At 40.7% G+C, this 13,666-nt stretch overlaps 1 protein-coding gene across 8 annotated transcripts in view; it reads right to left on the bottom strand.

The window, feature by feature from the left end:
- SASH1 (SAM and SH3 domain containing 1) overlaps nt 1-13,666 on the bottom strand; it is a 257,520-nt gene that overhangs the window by 15,545 nt on the left and 228,309 nt on the right. The window lies entirely within an intron of this gene.

The following is a 13,666-nucleotide window of genomic DNA, read 5'->3' as shown; positions in this document are numbered from 1 at the left end:
TACAATCACGTTAAGGTTTATGAGGTGCCAACTTTCCTTGCATGACTTAATCGTTTTAAGTAGAACTTTAGCCACAATTGGACATCTTATATTTGCTTCATTAGAACAATTACAAGAATCTGATGGTCCATAGACATCATTTATCTATACCTACTGTAGTAGTTTAGCTGCTGTTAGCAGTTTATTATTAAATAGCTTAATATTACTATTATTATTAATAGTGTTAGGCCATAAACAATATACATCCTTTAAACCAGATAGGCTACAATGGGCAACTACATCTCTCTTTTGTTGCATTTTACTTTAATCTTTTTTTAAATCTGTTTCAGCGTTCCTAGAATGTTACTAATAAATTGTCTCTACTGCCTTTCAAAAGTCATGATGCTGGAATTATCTTTCAGATATTTTCCTGATATACTAGCAGCCCATCAGAGTGAGGCAGGGTTCACTATTGAGCACTACTACTACTACTGAAGAACATTCAAAACTTGTTGGATGTATCAGCCCAAAACAACAGACATCCAGACTGCAAGAGAATGCTTTGAAATATATGTGCAGATACCATTTGATGTCTGCATTGCAAAACTGGATCTATTTTAATACAATACTGACAAATGTATATTGAAGGATTTGTCATCACATCAGTTCGCCCATCCATCATAAAAAAAGAAAAATGATGGGTTGTCATTGTAAAACCGGTAAAGACTATTTCTGAAGATTTCTGTTTTTATGCTGCATTATTTGTTATTTATTATTCCCTAGCATGCATTCATCGGACACATCCAAAATCAGTATATGATCAAAGTATCATGAAGAATCCTCATACATGGCAGGCCTGAAAGGTGATTAGTGGAGGGTCAATATTTGTATCTGTGTGTAATGAGAGAAGACATGACTATAGAAGAAGAAATTGTGAGGGGAAAAAAAAGTAAATAATGCAATCTGCCAGGTCAAAAAAACTCTAGATTATTTCATACTGAATAAAAGATTCTACTCTGAACCCTGTGTTCACTGCTCTAAAGCTTAAGTTAAAAGTGCAACCAACATTCAATTATTATTTTGTCTCGCAGAGAGACCAAAAAACTGTTTACTGTGGCAAAGACCTAATCACCAAACCTATATTAAAGTGGATGCAAACCCTCACATACACCCAGTGTATACAGCCTTAGATGATACACAAAGATTAAAAAAATCTCTTGACATAAGTTTTACAGGTATATCTGCTGTCTTCAGCTTTCTAGACTCTTTAGAAAGTGCACATTGTGAAAATGTTCTTCCGGTTTCAGCAGTGGGAGGGGGTCTAGGCATACACTGTGAGTGAGCTGATTGGAGGAAAGGCACACACCTCCCCCCTCCACATAGACAGAGGAACAAAGAAACCTGCAGAGCTGTGCTGTGAATAGACAAACTTTCTGCTTATCTGCCTCTAAGTTACCTCCCAGACACAAATTTCCAGCTGCTTTTATCTCCTGTGCAAGAGAGTTTGTCAGAAGTTTTCATGCTGATAACAGATAAACAAAGCAGCAGAAAGACACTGGACATAGGACTTTGGATATAAGTAAACACTGCAGATATATGTGCCCAGGTCAGATTTCATGAATAGGTTTCACATCCATTTTAAAGAAAAAACAGGCAGCTGGATAAAAATTCTCGCATCCGTTTACTACAAGGTAGCTCTAAAGGCTTATGCTTTGTAAAAATGCTGACACAACATATTGTCCTGAACCCACGCAGGACATTACAATTTCTGTAATACAAAGATACCAGTAGATGCATTATCCAAATTCAAAATATAGTATTTGTCCATAGAAATGCTATTAGGCATGCTCTTCAAGAAACGTGATCATTTTGTTCTAGGCACTGTTTCTTACCTATTTTGTTTAACAATGCTTTCTTGGGCTTTTAGAAGAAATTAATTACTTTAGGCTACTTTTTAGACGACATACAGGGATATATGCTGCGTGCTAGCTGGTTAAGATAAACAGTACAGAAACAGCTCTGCAATGAGTGCGTTTCCTGCATAGCAATGGTAACAAAGCATCACCTGGAAACCTGCAGGAATGATGGAAACGGTCTGGAATGTGACAGCGTGCTGTTTGAATCACCCCTTTAATCCAGTTACAGTATAATGCAGGATGTATAGTAAAATAGATACAGTGTAATGAAAGGGTGGCAGAATGCCATATAGCTGATCCAATTGGTCAGCAGGTGTCAGCTGCTCATAGAATGACTTAACAGTCCTGCATGTACATTTTTTTCCCAGAGTGAGGTTTATATCAGAAGCATGATCATATGAAAAACATATAGTGGTGAAAGCTATTTAATGAACCTGGACTGCTCAGGAAATTTCATAGAAGTAAAAGCATAGACCTGGTACTTTTTCTGTTGTGCCAAAATGATTCTTTCATACTATGCACCTAAGTGCTGAGTGTAACCATATTTAGTGCTGCTCAAGATCCTAAAAAGTAATACTGTCAGGATTGCCAACTGTCCAGAAATATAGACAACCTCATTCGGTTTGCATTTTAATGGACTCTGTATAAGTCTGGAAAAAATGTAAATGTCTTTGAAACAGTATGGACTATTTTTCCTGAATTTTAACAAAAGCCAACCACAGGCTTGAATATTTAGGTTTTAGATGCCAAATAGATGCAAGACGGTTATTTTAGTATCAATTTAAAGTTAACCTGTTTACAATACAGAGTTATAACTGAACTAAATTGGTGATTATTTTTGTTTACCCGGGCCACATGATGGTCCCATCTAAACCGCTGCAGCCACACCACTTATTGGCATGAGTGTCCTCTTCCGGGAGTCTTTCCCCACAAAGTGGAGCTGCCCAACTTTCTTAGGTGAACAAGCAAATAAGAGTGATACTAATCTTTCCACCCTCACGCAATGGAGATGAACAAAGGCAGGCAAGTTTAACCGCGCTACTTTAACTGGTAATCGTGTGGTCATGCAACACTGTACCCAAACAAAATGTATATCATTTTTTTTCACACAAATAGAGTTACTACTGCTAAGGTTTTTTTTCTTGATTTTTTGCAATGCAAATAAATAAAATAAAATCTCTCCATAAATTAAGGCCAAAATGGTAAAAAGAATCTCAAAGTGTATATTGATTGGTTTGCATGAAAGTTATAGCGTCTACAATCTATGGTATATATACACTGGACTTTTATTTATTTTTTAACTATTAATGGTAGTGATTCGTGACTTATAGTGGGAATGTGATAGTTTGTGTGAGCTGCATAGCGACTGACACTGGATTTACTTTGGGGGACATCAGGGGTTTTAAAAAAAATGAATTGTCAAAAACCATCTCAGTTTTATTTATTTTGGACACTTTTTTGGGTGAATGAGTAGGGGTGCAGTGTCCCCCTACTCATTCACATAGTGGGGCCCCCTTACAGGAGCCTTTTAGATTTTGATAAGCCTGCAGACCCCCACAACCACCGGTCAGGGTTGTGGGGAAAAGGGCCTTGTGCCTCTCTGCCCCAAAGCACCCCCCATGTTGAGGGGGTTGTGGCCTGGTATGGTTCAGGGGGGCACTCGCTTGTCCACCCCCCCCCCCCCTTTCCTGACCTTCCAGGCTGCATGCTCATATAAAGGGTCTGGTATGGATTTTGGGGGCCCACAGCATTTAAGAAAAAACTGCCGTGGGGTTCCCCTTAAAATCTGTATCAGACTTGAACGGCCTGGTATGGATTGGAGGGCAGCGATTCCCACACAGTTTTTTTTACATTTTTTAATGCCGGCATTCTTTGGTTGGCATTGAGCTATCAGTGAAGAATCACACTGACAGCTGACTGATGACTCATCGGCAGTCAAGGACCCAGCGGCTGCCCGCTCCCTAACAATAAGCTATTCAAAGTTTATTAAGGAGAAAGAAAATGCATCAAAAACACTTCCTGAAAATAACCAGTATTTGCTTGGTATAAAAATATAGCAGAGCTTTACCTTTTTCATTCTTAAAAGATGATCTTTAAGAGATACCTAAAAGTATATCTAAACACTAACTGGGTGACAAGTAGTTTGCTAAAGCACTGTACGTCAAACATTTTTTTTTACATCTCAGTGTGCCAATGTCATTCAGCCTCTTTCAGAGACTTTCTGTCTATATGCACTCACTCTAGCGTTGGCTGTACTACCAATCTCCCAACAGTTTCCTGATAACGAGAAAGGTGGACAATATCTGCACAATAAAAGCATGGTCGCTTGTAGTCTCAATTTGATGTGTATGTGACAGGGTGACAATGGAGGAACACAACTGAAAGATAGTTGTATCTCTATAACAGAAAATGCGTGAACAAAGAATTTTATGACAGACTCACCAAGTATCATTTTAATGAAAGTTGCAGATTTAGAAAGTAATGAAAATTATATGAGATTGGGCTTAAATCCACCTTCAAAGATGGGTTAATCCCATTGCTAAATATAAGTGTCTACTTTTTCTTTTTTCATGATGCAAAATTTTGGTAAATTGACCAAGAATTTTATATTTCATCTTTTGCATCTTCACACAGATCACAGATGAACAAATCTAGATAAAAACATGTTGTTTAAGAGACCATCTCTTTCCTATAATAATCTCCTTTTAAGTGAAATATATTCAACTCCTTTCATCTTCAAATGGCTTAGAGAATGATAATAAACTATGCTTCTGGCAAAAAGCACCTTTTAAGAGCTGGAAATTTCTCTTTTTTTTCTTTGATATCTGAATATATTTAATTAAACTTTAAAACTCTGTTACAAAAAGATAAACCTGCATTTTAATTATAAAGAACAAAGAGCTGAAAACGTTGCCAAGACTACAGTAAGAGTAAGCAAATGTTTGTAGTTTATCCTTTTTACCAGTGTATTTTCTCCCCAGTTTTTAGAGACCAATGATATCTGGCCTTATATGTTCTCTCCACACTGGTGTGGGACTCCTCTGGGTCCTCTGGTTACTAGGAATGGAGAAGTCTTCCTAAGTAGGTTCCTTGAATCCCATCTGAAATTTATGAAACCTGATTTTTGCATCAAATCTCACTGAAGTCTGGGGGAGAGGGGAATCCTGCTGGTAAATTTTGACCATGTCCAAGCATTATAGGCAAGCTTTTTTCCGAAAATGGCACACAGAGCTGGGCACTGCCTTGGAGGCCATTAACAAAGCAAACAATTATATTTTTAAATAACTTACAGTGGGGAAAGTGTCCTTTTAATGTAAGTTTCAGAGCAACGTGGGAAAAAACACACACACGCAATTCTTCAAATTACATGCTTGAGAGATGCCTTTGAGCTATAGGGTATATGGGGCTATGGAACAGTATGATTTTCACAGGCAGCATCAATAACACCATATTCTGAAATCACATATTTTGGATGTGTAAAAATGTAACTGCTACATTTAGCAGCACCCAATTCAATTAATTTCAACTTGAAAAAAGTATATTTTTTATAGTTTTGGCTGCAATGCCTGATTTTTTTTAATCAAGGGGAAATGGGCCTGAACTGAATAATGAAAGTAGCAACTACAACAGATCTAAAAACCATGGGAAAGTTCTCCATTAAAAAATAAAGCTAAAGCCCCTAACTATCTACAAACTGGCCATGAGCACAACAGTTCAGACTCAATGGTCCTTTTTAGAACGACATTTTTGTGGGTATCAGCAACAACTGTAGTTGCTGTTTAGCCTCTGGGCCTTTCCTCCCTGCAGTTTTTTTTTGTTTTGTTTTATTGGTGTTCTTTTCTTTTACTTTACATTATTCCTAGGGTTGTTTAAATATTTTTTTTCCCTAAATGACTTCCTTTACCTTAGTGCAGTCCTGCTTCACTTACCTCATCCTTCGATTTTGCTTTTAAATGTCCTTATTTCTTCTGAGAAATCCTCACTTCCTGTCCTTCTGTCTGTAACTAAAAACACAGTAATGCAACACTTTCTCCCTGGTGTGGAGAAAGCCTCTTGAGGGGGGAGGGGGCGAGCAGGAGTGTCAGGATGCCCACTAACACACAGCTCATTTCTCCATCTGCAAAGTAGATAGCGTCCTGACCCTCCTGCTCGCCCCCTTCCCCCTCAAGAGCCTTTCTCCACACCAGGGAGAAAGCCTCGCATTACTATGTAACTATACAGACAGAAGCACAGGAAGTGAGGATTTCTCAGAAGAAATAAGGACATTTAAAAGTCGAAGGATGAGGTACGTGAAGGAGGACTGCACTAAGGTAAAGGAAGCTATTTAGGGAAAAAATGTTTTACCTCTACAACCCCTTTAAAATTTTGGGGAAGTATATTTTATTTTGTTGTCTTATGCTAGAATCTTTTTTTTTTTACTTCCAGGTGTGCAACATACATTTGTTGCTGACAGAGGCAAAGCATGTCACTACATGCTCGTGCAGTACACCAAAGCACCACACTTTTATTGCTCCTATTTCCATAGCTGCCATTAAATTTAGGAAATTCACGCTAATAAAATGTTCGAAAAGCCTAAATAGAAAGGTAGAGGTTCTGAAATTGGAGGTGGTAGTGGGCTAGCATGTTCTACAGGACAAAACAGCTATCAGACCACACTATCCAGAGCACTGGTGCCCAACACTTGACCCATCGCCCCCTTACATGTGGCCCGTGGGCATCATGTAGAAAGGAGAGTGGCAGAGGAGAGGGATAGGAGGGTTAACTCTCACTGACACCAACTACCAATGTAGTGGGGATTAAATTTAACTGTCAAAACCACCAAAGCAGGGGGGATAGAGGCGTTATCTATTATTGCCACTGACCACCAATAGTTAAATTTCACTGCCAGTGACCCCCAAATGAGGGAGGTTAATAGTACTGACACTAGTGTTGGGGGGTATTATTGCATTACACCGACACCAATGCTGGGGGTTACTATTGCATTCACTGACACCAGTGCTGGAGGTTATTACTGCATTCACTGGCACCAGTGCTAGGGGTTTTACCGCATCCACTGAAACCAGTGCTGGGGATAATTATTGTAGCCATTGACAACAATGCTATGGGTTATTTTACGTCAACTTCTTTAGCACGCATTGCGATATGCTGACATTTTTTGGGGGCATTGAGGTGAAAAAATGTGTTGCTATTGTGTGGCCCTCTGCAGTGTCAGGGGCCGAACTTGAGGCCCTCTATAATTTTTGAGTTGACCACCAGTGATCTACAGACAGGGTACATATGCCTTTTATCATTGCTATACAGCCACAGCATAGGAGATAGAGGAGTGGCTGACAAAACCTTCTGCTTCGTCCTCCTCCCAAGCACAGTACAGCAAGATGTCTGAAAGTGTTGTAGTGTGCGCTCTTTTGTTAATCCTGCCACAAACTGGCATTGAGGAGTTGGCAGAATTATATGATTGCACGATCGCTGACTTGCGGGGATGATAAGGTGGCAGACCATCCATGACTGCCACTGATTGGAGAGGAGGAAAGGCAGGGAGGGAGAATTTTGGCAGAGGGCACTTTAAGAGGACTGGAGGGAGCACCAATGTGGTCTATGTCTTCTGCCTGAAGCAGCATATTAGCCATGGGAAATGTATCTGGAAACAAGATTCTGCACCACATAGCTTGGTAGGAGCACTTCGCCTCCTCTTACCTAATTTTCCCCTCACCCCCCTCCTAAAATATTCTCTGTGGTCTTTATGGGTTTTAGGGGCTTAGGATACATTAAGCATGGGACACGTTGTGGAGAGTCAAGCAAAGCTTATACTTCTGCAGAACCCACCCCACCAGCAGCACCCTTCTCAAAGCTGCTAGAGTGGAAGAATAAAGAGATTTCCAAATCACCCCCTACCCAGATTCCTGATGCCAGCTTTGCACAACTGCTGTCTTTTTAACTGGTCGCATTTCAACTTGTGGAATCAACCACCTTCTGTGAGTTTATCACAATCATAACATACAGGAATATGCGATTTAATATTGACAAACACATACACACACACACACACACACACACACACACACCAGGTTGAACTGAATTGACTGGTGTCTTATTTAAACCTTACCGTCTTTGTAACTATGGACAGTGTTGCACCACAGTGGCCGGGGCCCAGTTGCCTATATTTTAGTTATTCCTGCCATCCATTATGGAATGTAATGTGTCTGTGTTGCCAAACCATGCTGTCAGTGGCAGGGTACATATGCCCATGCACATATGGTTTAGTAAGGCAGTGGGGAACTGCATATCCTTCACAGCACACTGGTCAATCGTATGGTGGCTAGTAAGGGGCAGGGCAGGGCACATCACTGAAACTGGTATTGTAATCATGTGTCAAGACAGTGCAGTCTACCCTACTCTCTTTCTCCTCACTGGTCACATACTCCTGCTAGCAACCTAGAGTCCCCCCCCTAGAAGCAGCCAGTGGCAAAATTGAGGGTATAATCCAATGATCATGTGCTGCTCACCTTTACCCAAATCAGGTCCATCCTTTAAAAAAAAAAAAAGACAGGCAAGCCTAAAAGGAGAGGCAGAGAAGATGCCACATTACAAAGCCTCTTGCTTTTCCCCCTCCTTCACTTATTCCTCCTTCTTCTATGAGATTACAGCATGAAGAGAGGCTCTGGGGTGTTTTTCACTCCACCAGTGGTTCATCATCTATAAACAGTGATGGCGTACCTTGGCATCCCAGATGTTTTGGAACTACATTTCCCACGATGCTCCACTACACTGCAGAGTGCATGAGTATCATGGGTAATGTAGTTCCAAAACATGTGGGGTGCCAAGGTTTGCAATTACTGATTTAGGACATCTGCACCATTTTAGTTCCTTTTGAGTAGGGTGACTAAAAATGGTGAGCTGGGATTAAGCAGAAAGTATTGACACAATCCCTCCTCCTGTGTTCCTCCTAAAACACACACTGACTAATAGATGGGATAACTCACATAAAAACATTCACCGGAAAAATTCTGGCCCATTCAGTCCCATAATAATATGCTCTCACCCACCATCACTTTTTAATTTATTACAGTATTTGCATTTTTTTCCCTTGTAAGGCCATACCTGCCCAGATCAAGCAATTACAGGCAGGGATTAAAATCGATATTTTAAAAATCCACAGAATCCACAGTTTAAAGCTGTGTTCAGTTTGCAGGATAATTTTTTAGGACTGTGACCCCTGTAAACTGTTGCAAACAGGGTAAAGATATTACCAGCTGGGAAGGATTCAGCAAGGTGGACCCAACTGGATTTTGTGGGGGCCTGCTCCTTTGGTGGGAGTCTTATTTTAATCCCCATTCAGGCGTTGGCCTTTTCCTGTGAGTCTTTCTCCAAGGAAAAGAGGGGAAAGTCAGGTGGCAGCAAAAAAACTAAAGCATGCAATGCTACTGTTATAGGCTTCCCACCCATCCCCCAGAGCAAAGTCTGGAAACTCAAAGCAGCACTCACCAGACACCCAAGAAACAAGCTTTCCATGCCAGGTTCTTGCTGAATGGAAGAAAAAGATTGCCCCAAATCCCCCACACATCCAGTGTCTGGATGCCAGTTTGGAACTAACTACTTCCATATCATCTGGAGAAAAAAAAACACCAATATGCACTTGAAGTACTAGCCTGCCCAGCTGCACATGTCAAGTCAGTGAGGGCTATCGGAGTAAGCAGAGGGATTTGTGATGGTGAAGCCGGCTTAAAAAATAAAAAGGACAACTAATGACTACCAAACACCTTCTACCTTCAGGTGATTGGACATTGGCAATAGTTTTACTGGGACCACCCCCCAGTGTATCAATTTAACCCTGTCTACTCCATGAGCCACAAGTTTTTGTTTCTAGCAAGCAACACAAACATCACAGAGAAAAGGAGGAAGGAACCCTTGTGCTATACTATACTGCAAGATATGTAATTTACAGGTACATCAAAATTCATATTATCTTACTCATACAATACAGGACACAGGAATTGATTCCTACACCATGGAATGTCCCTAAGCAATAATGTGAGCAATGGGCAACTAAACAGCAACAGACCCCACCGGATAAACAAGAGGGGTCAAAGAATCCAAACAGTTGACAAAAGAAGCACCTTACAGCCAAAGTATGCATCACCAGGGGCTCAGTCACCTAAAAAAAAGTGGTTTTGAAAATGTGAAAAGATGACCAGGTTGTAGCCCCACAACTTGTAAGAAAAACAGATGCTACATGCAGAAAAAAAAACAAGAGCCCCAACAACTTCTTGAGAATGTTCTCAGGAAGGGAAGGAAGAAAGCAACATAACTAACCAGCAAGGTAGAATAACAGGGAGGATTCCCATAGAGAGACTGCCATGTGGGGAAATACAAGAGGAGTCAGTTCCCAAAGAAAATACATGGACTGTAGCTCCACTAATAAGGTGAATCGTAAATAGTTTGACATGCTTTCAAGGCAGGACATGGAAAGGGGGAATGACCTGAGAAGCAAGTAGGACTGGTTTCCAAGAAAAATTATCCCCATGTAGCATAAGATAGAAGAGGGGGCTCCCAGGAAAAATATAGGGAGAGCCTAGGCAGAACTATGGCTGATAGGAGCGGCGGAGAGGAAAAGGCTTTATTCTTACAAAAGGATCTTTTAGGGGAGTAACCCCCTTGAACACAAGGGGAAAATTATGTGCGGGTAAAAGGCACCTGATGAAGGCCACGGAGGGACATCAAGAGCAGCAACCTCTTGGAAGGTGTGCAAGACCCAAGGTTTTAGGAAGAGGAGGCGCAAAGGCCGAACCAGAACGTGCAGGGTACAAACCGCTAGGTGTTTCCGGGTGACGGAACTTCCAGCCAGTGGAACACACGCAGAGTCTCCATGTTGTGAGCAGCTGGACAGCGGAACAAATATACACTGCTGTGTGCCAGTCTAGGCACCAACCCATGTGAGTTTTGTTTTTCTATGTGGATTTTATAATTTTTAATATTAAAACCTGGTTGCCCTATGAGAAGCATGTCTGATTTTTTTTGTCCCCGACTGATGTACTGGAGCACATATAAGAAGATAGAGGGTAGTGGAATCTAGGAGATCCTAATTTTTTTTTAATTTTGAATATTGTGGAGAGGGATTAGAACACCTGTATTTTTTTATTGCTGTCAGTGCCTTCATTAGGGAGACTTGCTCTCTCTATTTGTCCCGTTTACTGTCCCCAACAAAAGTGAAAGTAAAAGAAAAAAACTAAATTGGGTTGCCATCAGAACAGTGATAGAGGGGAAATGGGGGCACTAGCGCTGGTGACACTCTCATATTTTTTCCTCATTTTGGATGAATTTCTTCTCGCTTCCTGCTTTGGCTATGGGACAGGAAGTAAATCCCCCCTATGTGATGCAAATGACAAACAAATGGACAGGGGTTATAAACCTCCCTTAAAAAATTTCACTTGTAACACTTTAAGGGCATGAAGGGACATGCATCCGTAAATGGACAGGGGTCCTTTTGTAGGATTTAAAAATTACTTGTAATTTTTACTAAAATGGAAGGGTATAACCACCCTATGTGATTGTGAAACTGCAAAGCGGTATAGGGAACAGTCTACTTTTTGTGAAGCCGCAAGTACAAAAAGGTAGTAAAAAAGAACAGATAGGAGACAGAGAGACTCTGTATACCTCTCCAAAAGAGTAAAGATTAGGATGTCTCTGTTCTAATTTGGAGCAAATGTCGGTAGATGTCCCCCACTTCCAGAATTGGAGACAAACCTCAATATGAAGAAAGATTCTGAGCAGGTCCAATAGATTTCGACATAAAGATCTGCCACGAAAGGATGGACCAGCTGTAGATCATAATGCCTGGAGACACAAAGATCAAAAACATAAGGTAGTTCAATAGGGAGAATTAATTGTGGTTAGTGGGGTAGGATCCACTTTCCCTGTAGGAGCCTTAATCCCTCAGGGATTTTTAAGACGGAACTCACGTTCAAGAGGAATGGGTGAAAGACACTTTTTTTTACAAGCAGAGTCAGCCAACCAAACTCTAATGCCGCGTACACACGATCATTTTTATATATATAATCATCGCGATCATTTTTCGGCATGAAAAAATACGTTTTTCGGCATGTAGAAAACGACGTTGCCCACACACCATCGTTTTAAAAAAATGCTCTAGCAAAGCACAGTGACGTACAACGGCACTATAAAGGGGAAGTTCCATGCGGATGACGCCACCCTTTGGGCTGCTTTAGCTGATTTTGTGTTAGTAAAAGACGATTCGCGCTTTTCTGTCTGTTACAGCGTGATGAATGTGCTTACTCCATTATGAACGGTAGTTTTACCAGAACGAGCGCTCCCGTCTCATAACTTGCTTCTGAGCATATGCGGGTTTTTAACGTCGTTTTAGCCCACACACGATCATTTTTTACAACCTGAAAAACGACATAGTTTAAAATGTCGTTAAAAAATGCAGCATGCTCCAAAAAAATTTGGGTCGTTTTTCAGAACCCGAAAAATGATGTGAAGCCCGCACACGATCATTTTAAATTACATTTTTTTAAAACGACATTTTTTTCATGCCGCAAAATGATCGTGTGTACGCGGCATAAGCCATACAATTCTGCACATATGCACAGAAAGGAAGGACATTCTTGATATTTGATAAATCACAATCTCCATGGCGTCTACACAAGATCGGGCCAAAGGCAAGAGCTGTAATCTTGCAGAACGAATAGGATTATCTACTGTAGAATAAAGTTCACAATTAAGCCCTCCAGTCCAGTTTGCCATGGTCTGGGCAACTGACAAAACGGCAATATCAGGCTGCAGTGCTGGACCTGGATAACTTCAAAATAATCTCCAAACACCTATCAAATTAATCCTTTAACCTAGGTTCACATTGGAGCGATTTGTCTTGCGATTTGAGAGATCAAATTGCATGAAAAGTCGCAGCCTGTTGGCGGCAATTGCACTGTTCCAATCTGTGTGATGCCAACTTTGCGACGCTGCAGCGATTTGCAAAAGTAGTTCCTGCACTACTTTTGACGATCTTAGGTGTAACTTCAATAGACATCTGTGTATGAAGCCACACAGATGTCTATCAAGTAGCACCTGAAATCGCGCTGACCTTGCTACTTTGAAATCCTGCTACTTCAAGTGAAGTAGCGCGATTTCAAAGTAGCATCAATGTGAACCAGGAATAAAGAAGGGAATGCCCTCAAAAGGAACACTACATTGATTGTTTAGTGCAGCAATGGCTGGTTCCACATTGGGTGGAAATGGTACATTTTTGTCATTATTTTTAAAAATATGTGAATTTGAATTCTTCTTTCATAGGGTACAAGGCAGCAAAAATGCGAAGAGTGAATAACCTCTTGGGGTTGGGCCAAACATTATATAAGCTCAATTGGTCAAGGATAGGGAAATTCTTTCTAGGAAAGGCTGTGCAGAACCAAGCGTGTCTAGTCAGAGATTAGTATGCATTGCCTCAACCAATGAGTTCACCATAGCCTGAATGTGACAAAAAAGCAGAAAAATAACTTTTGGCAGTAAAAAATCTTTAGTAGCCTTTGCTAAGATGTCATCACACCCCTTGCCTTCTGCAAATGTCAGTATACACAATGCAGTACACATACAGCTCAGTACACCGTCCATACATGTCAGCAATTGCCTCAGAACTTGTGAGGAGCAAAGCCTCATGGAACATTTAATCCTGGGCAGGAGAAGAAAGTGATATAAAGTGATTATAAAGGCAGAAGTTTTTTTACCTTGCTATAGCTCTCTGAAGGCAAGCAGAGCCA

This window comes from Rana temporaria, chromosome 4 (assembly GCF_905171775.1).
Source record: "Rana temporaria chromosome 4, aRanTem1.1, whole genome shotgun sequence".
In the NCBI taxonomy this organism is placed as follows: domain Eukaryota; kingdom Metazoa; phylum Chordata; class Amphibia; order Anura; family Ranidae; genus Rana; species Rana temporaria.
The sequence above is the reverse complement of the archived record's forward strand: the minus strand, read 5'-3'. Positions and strand labels throughout refer to the sequence as shown.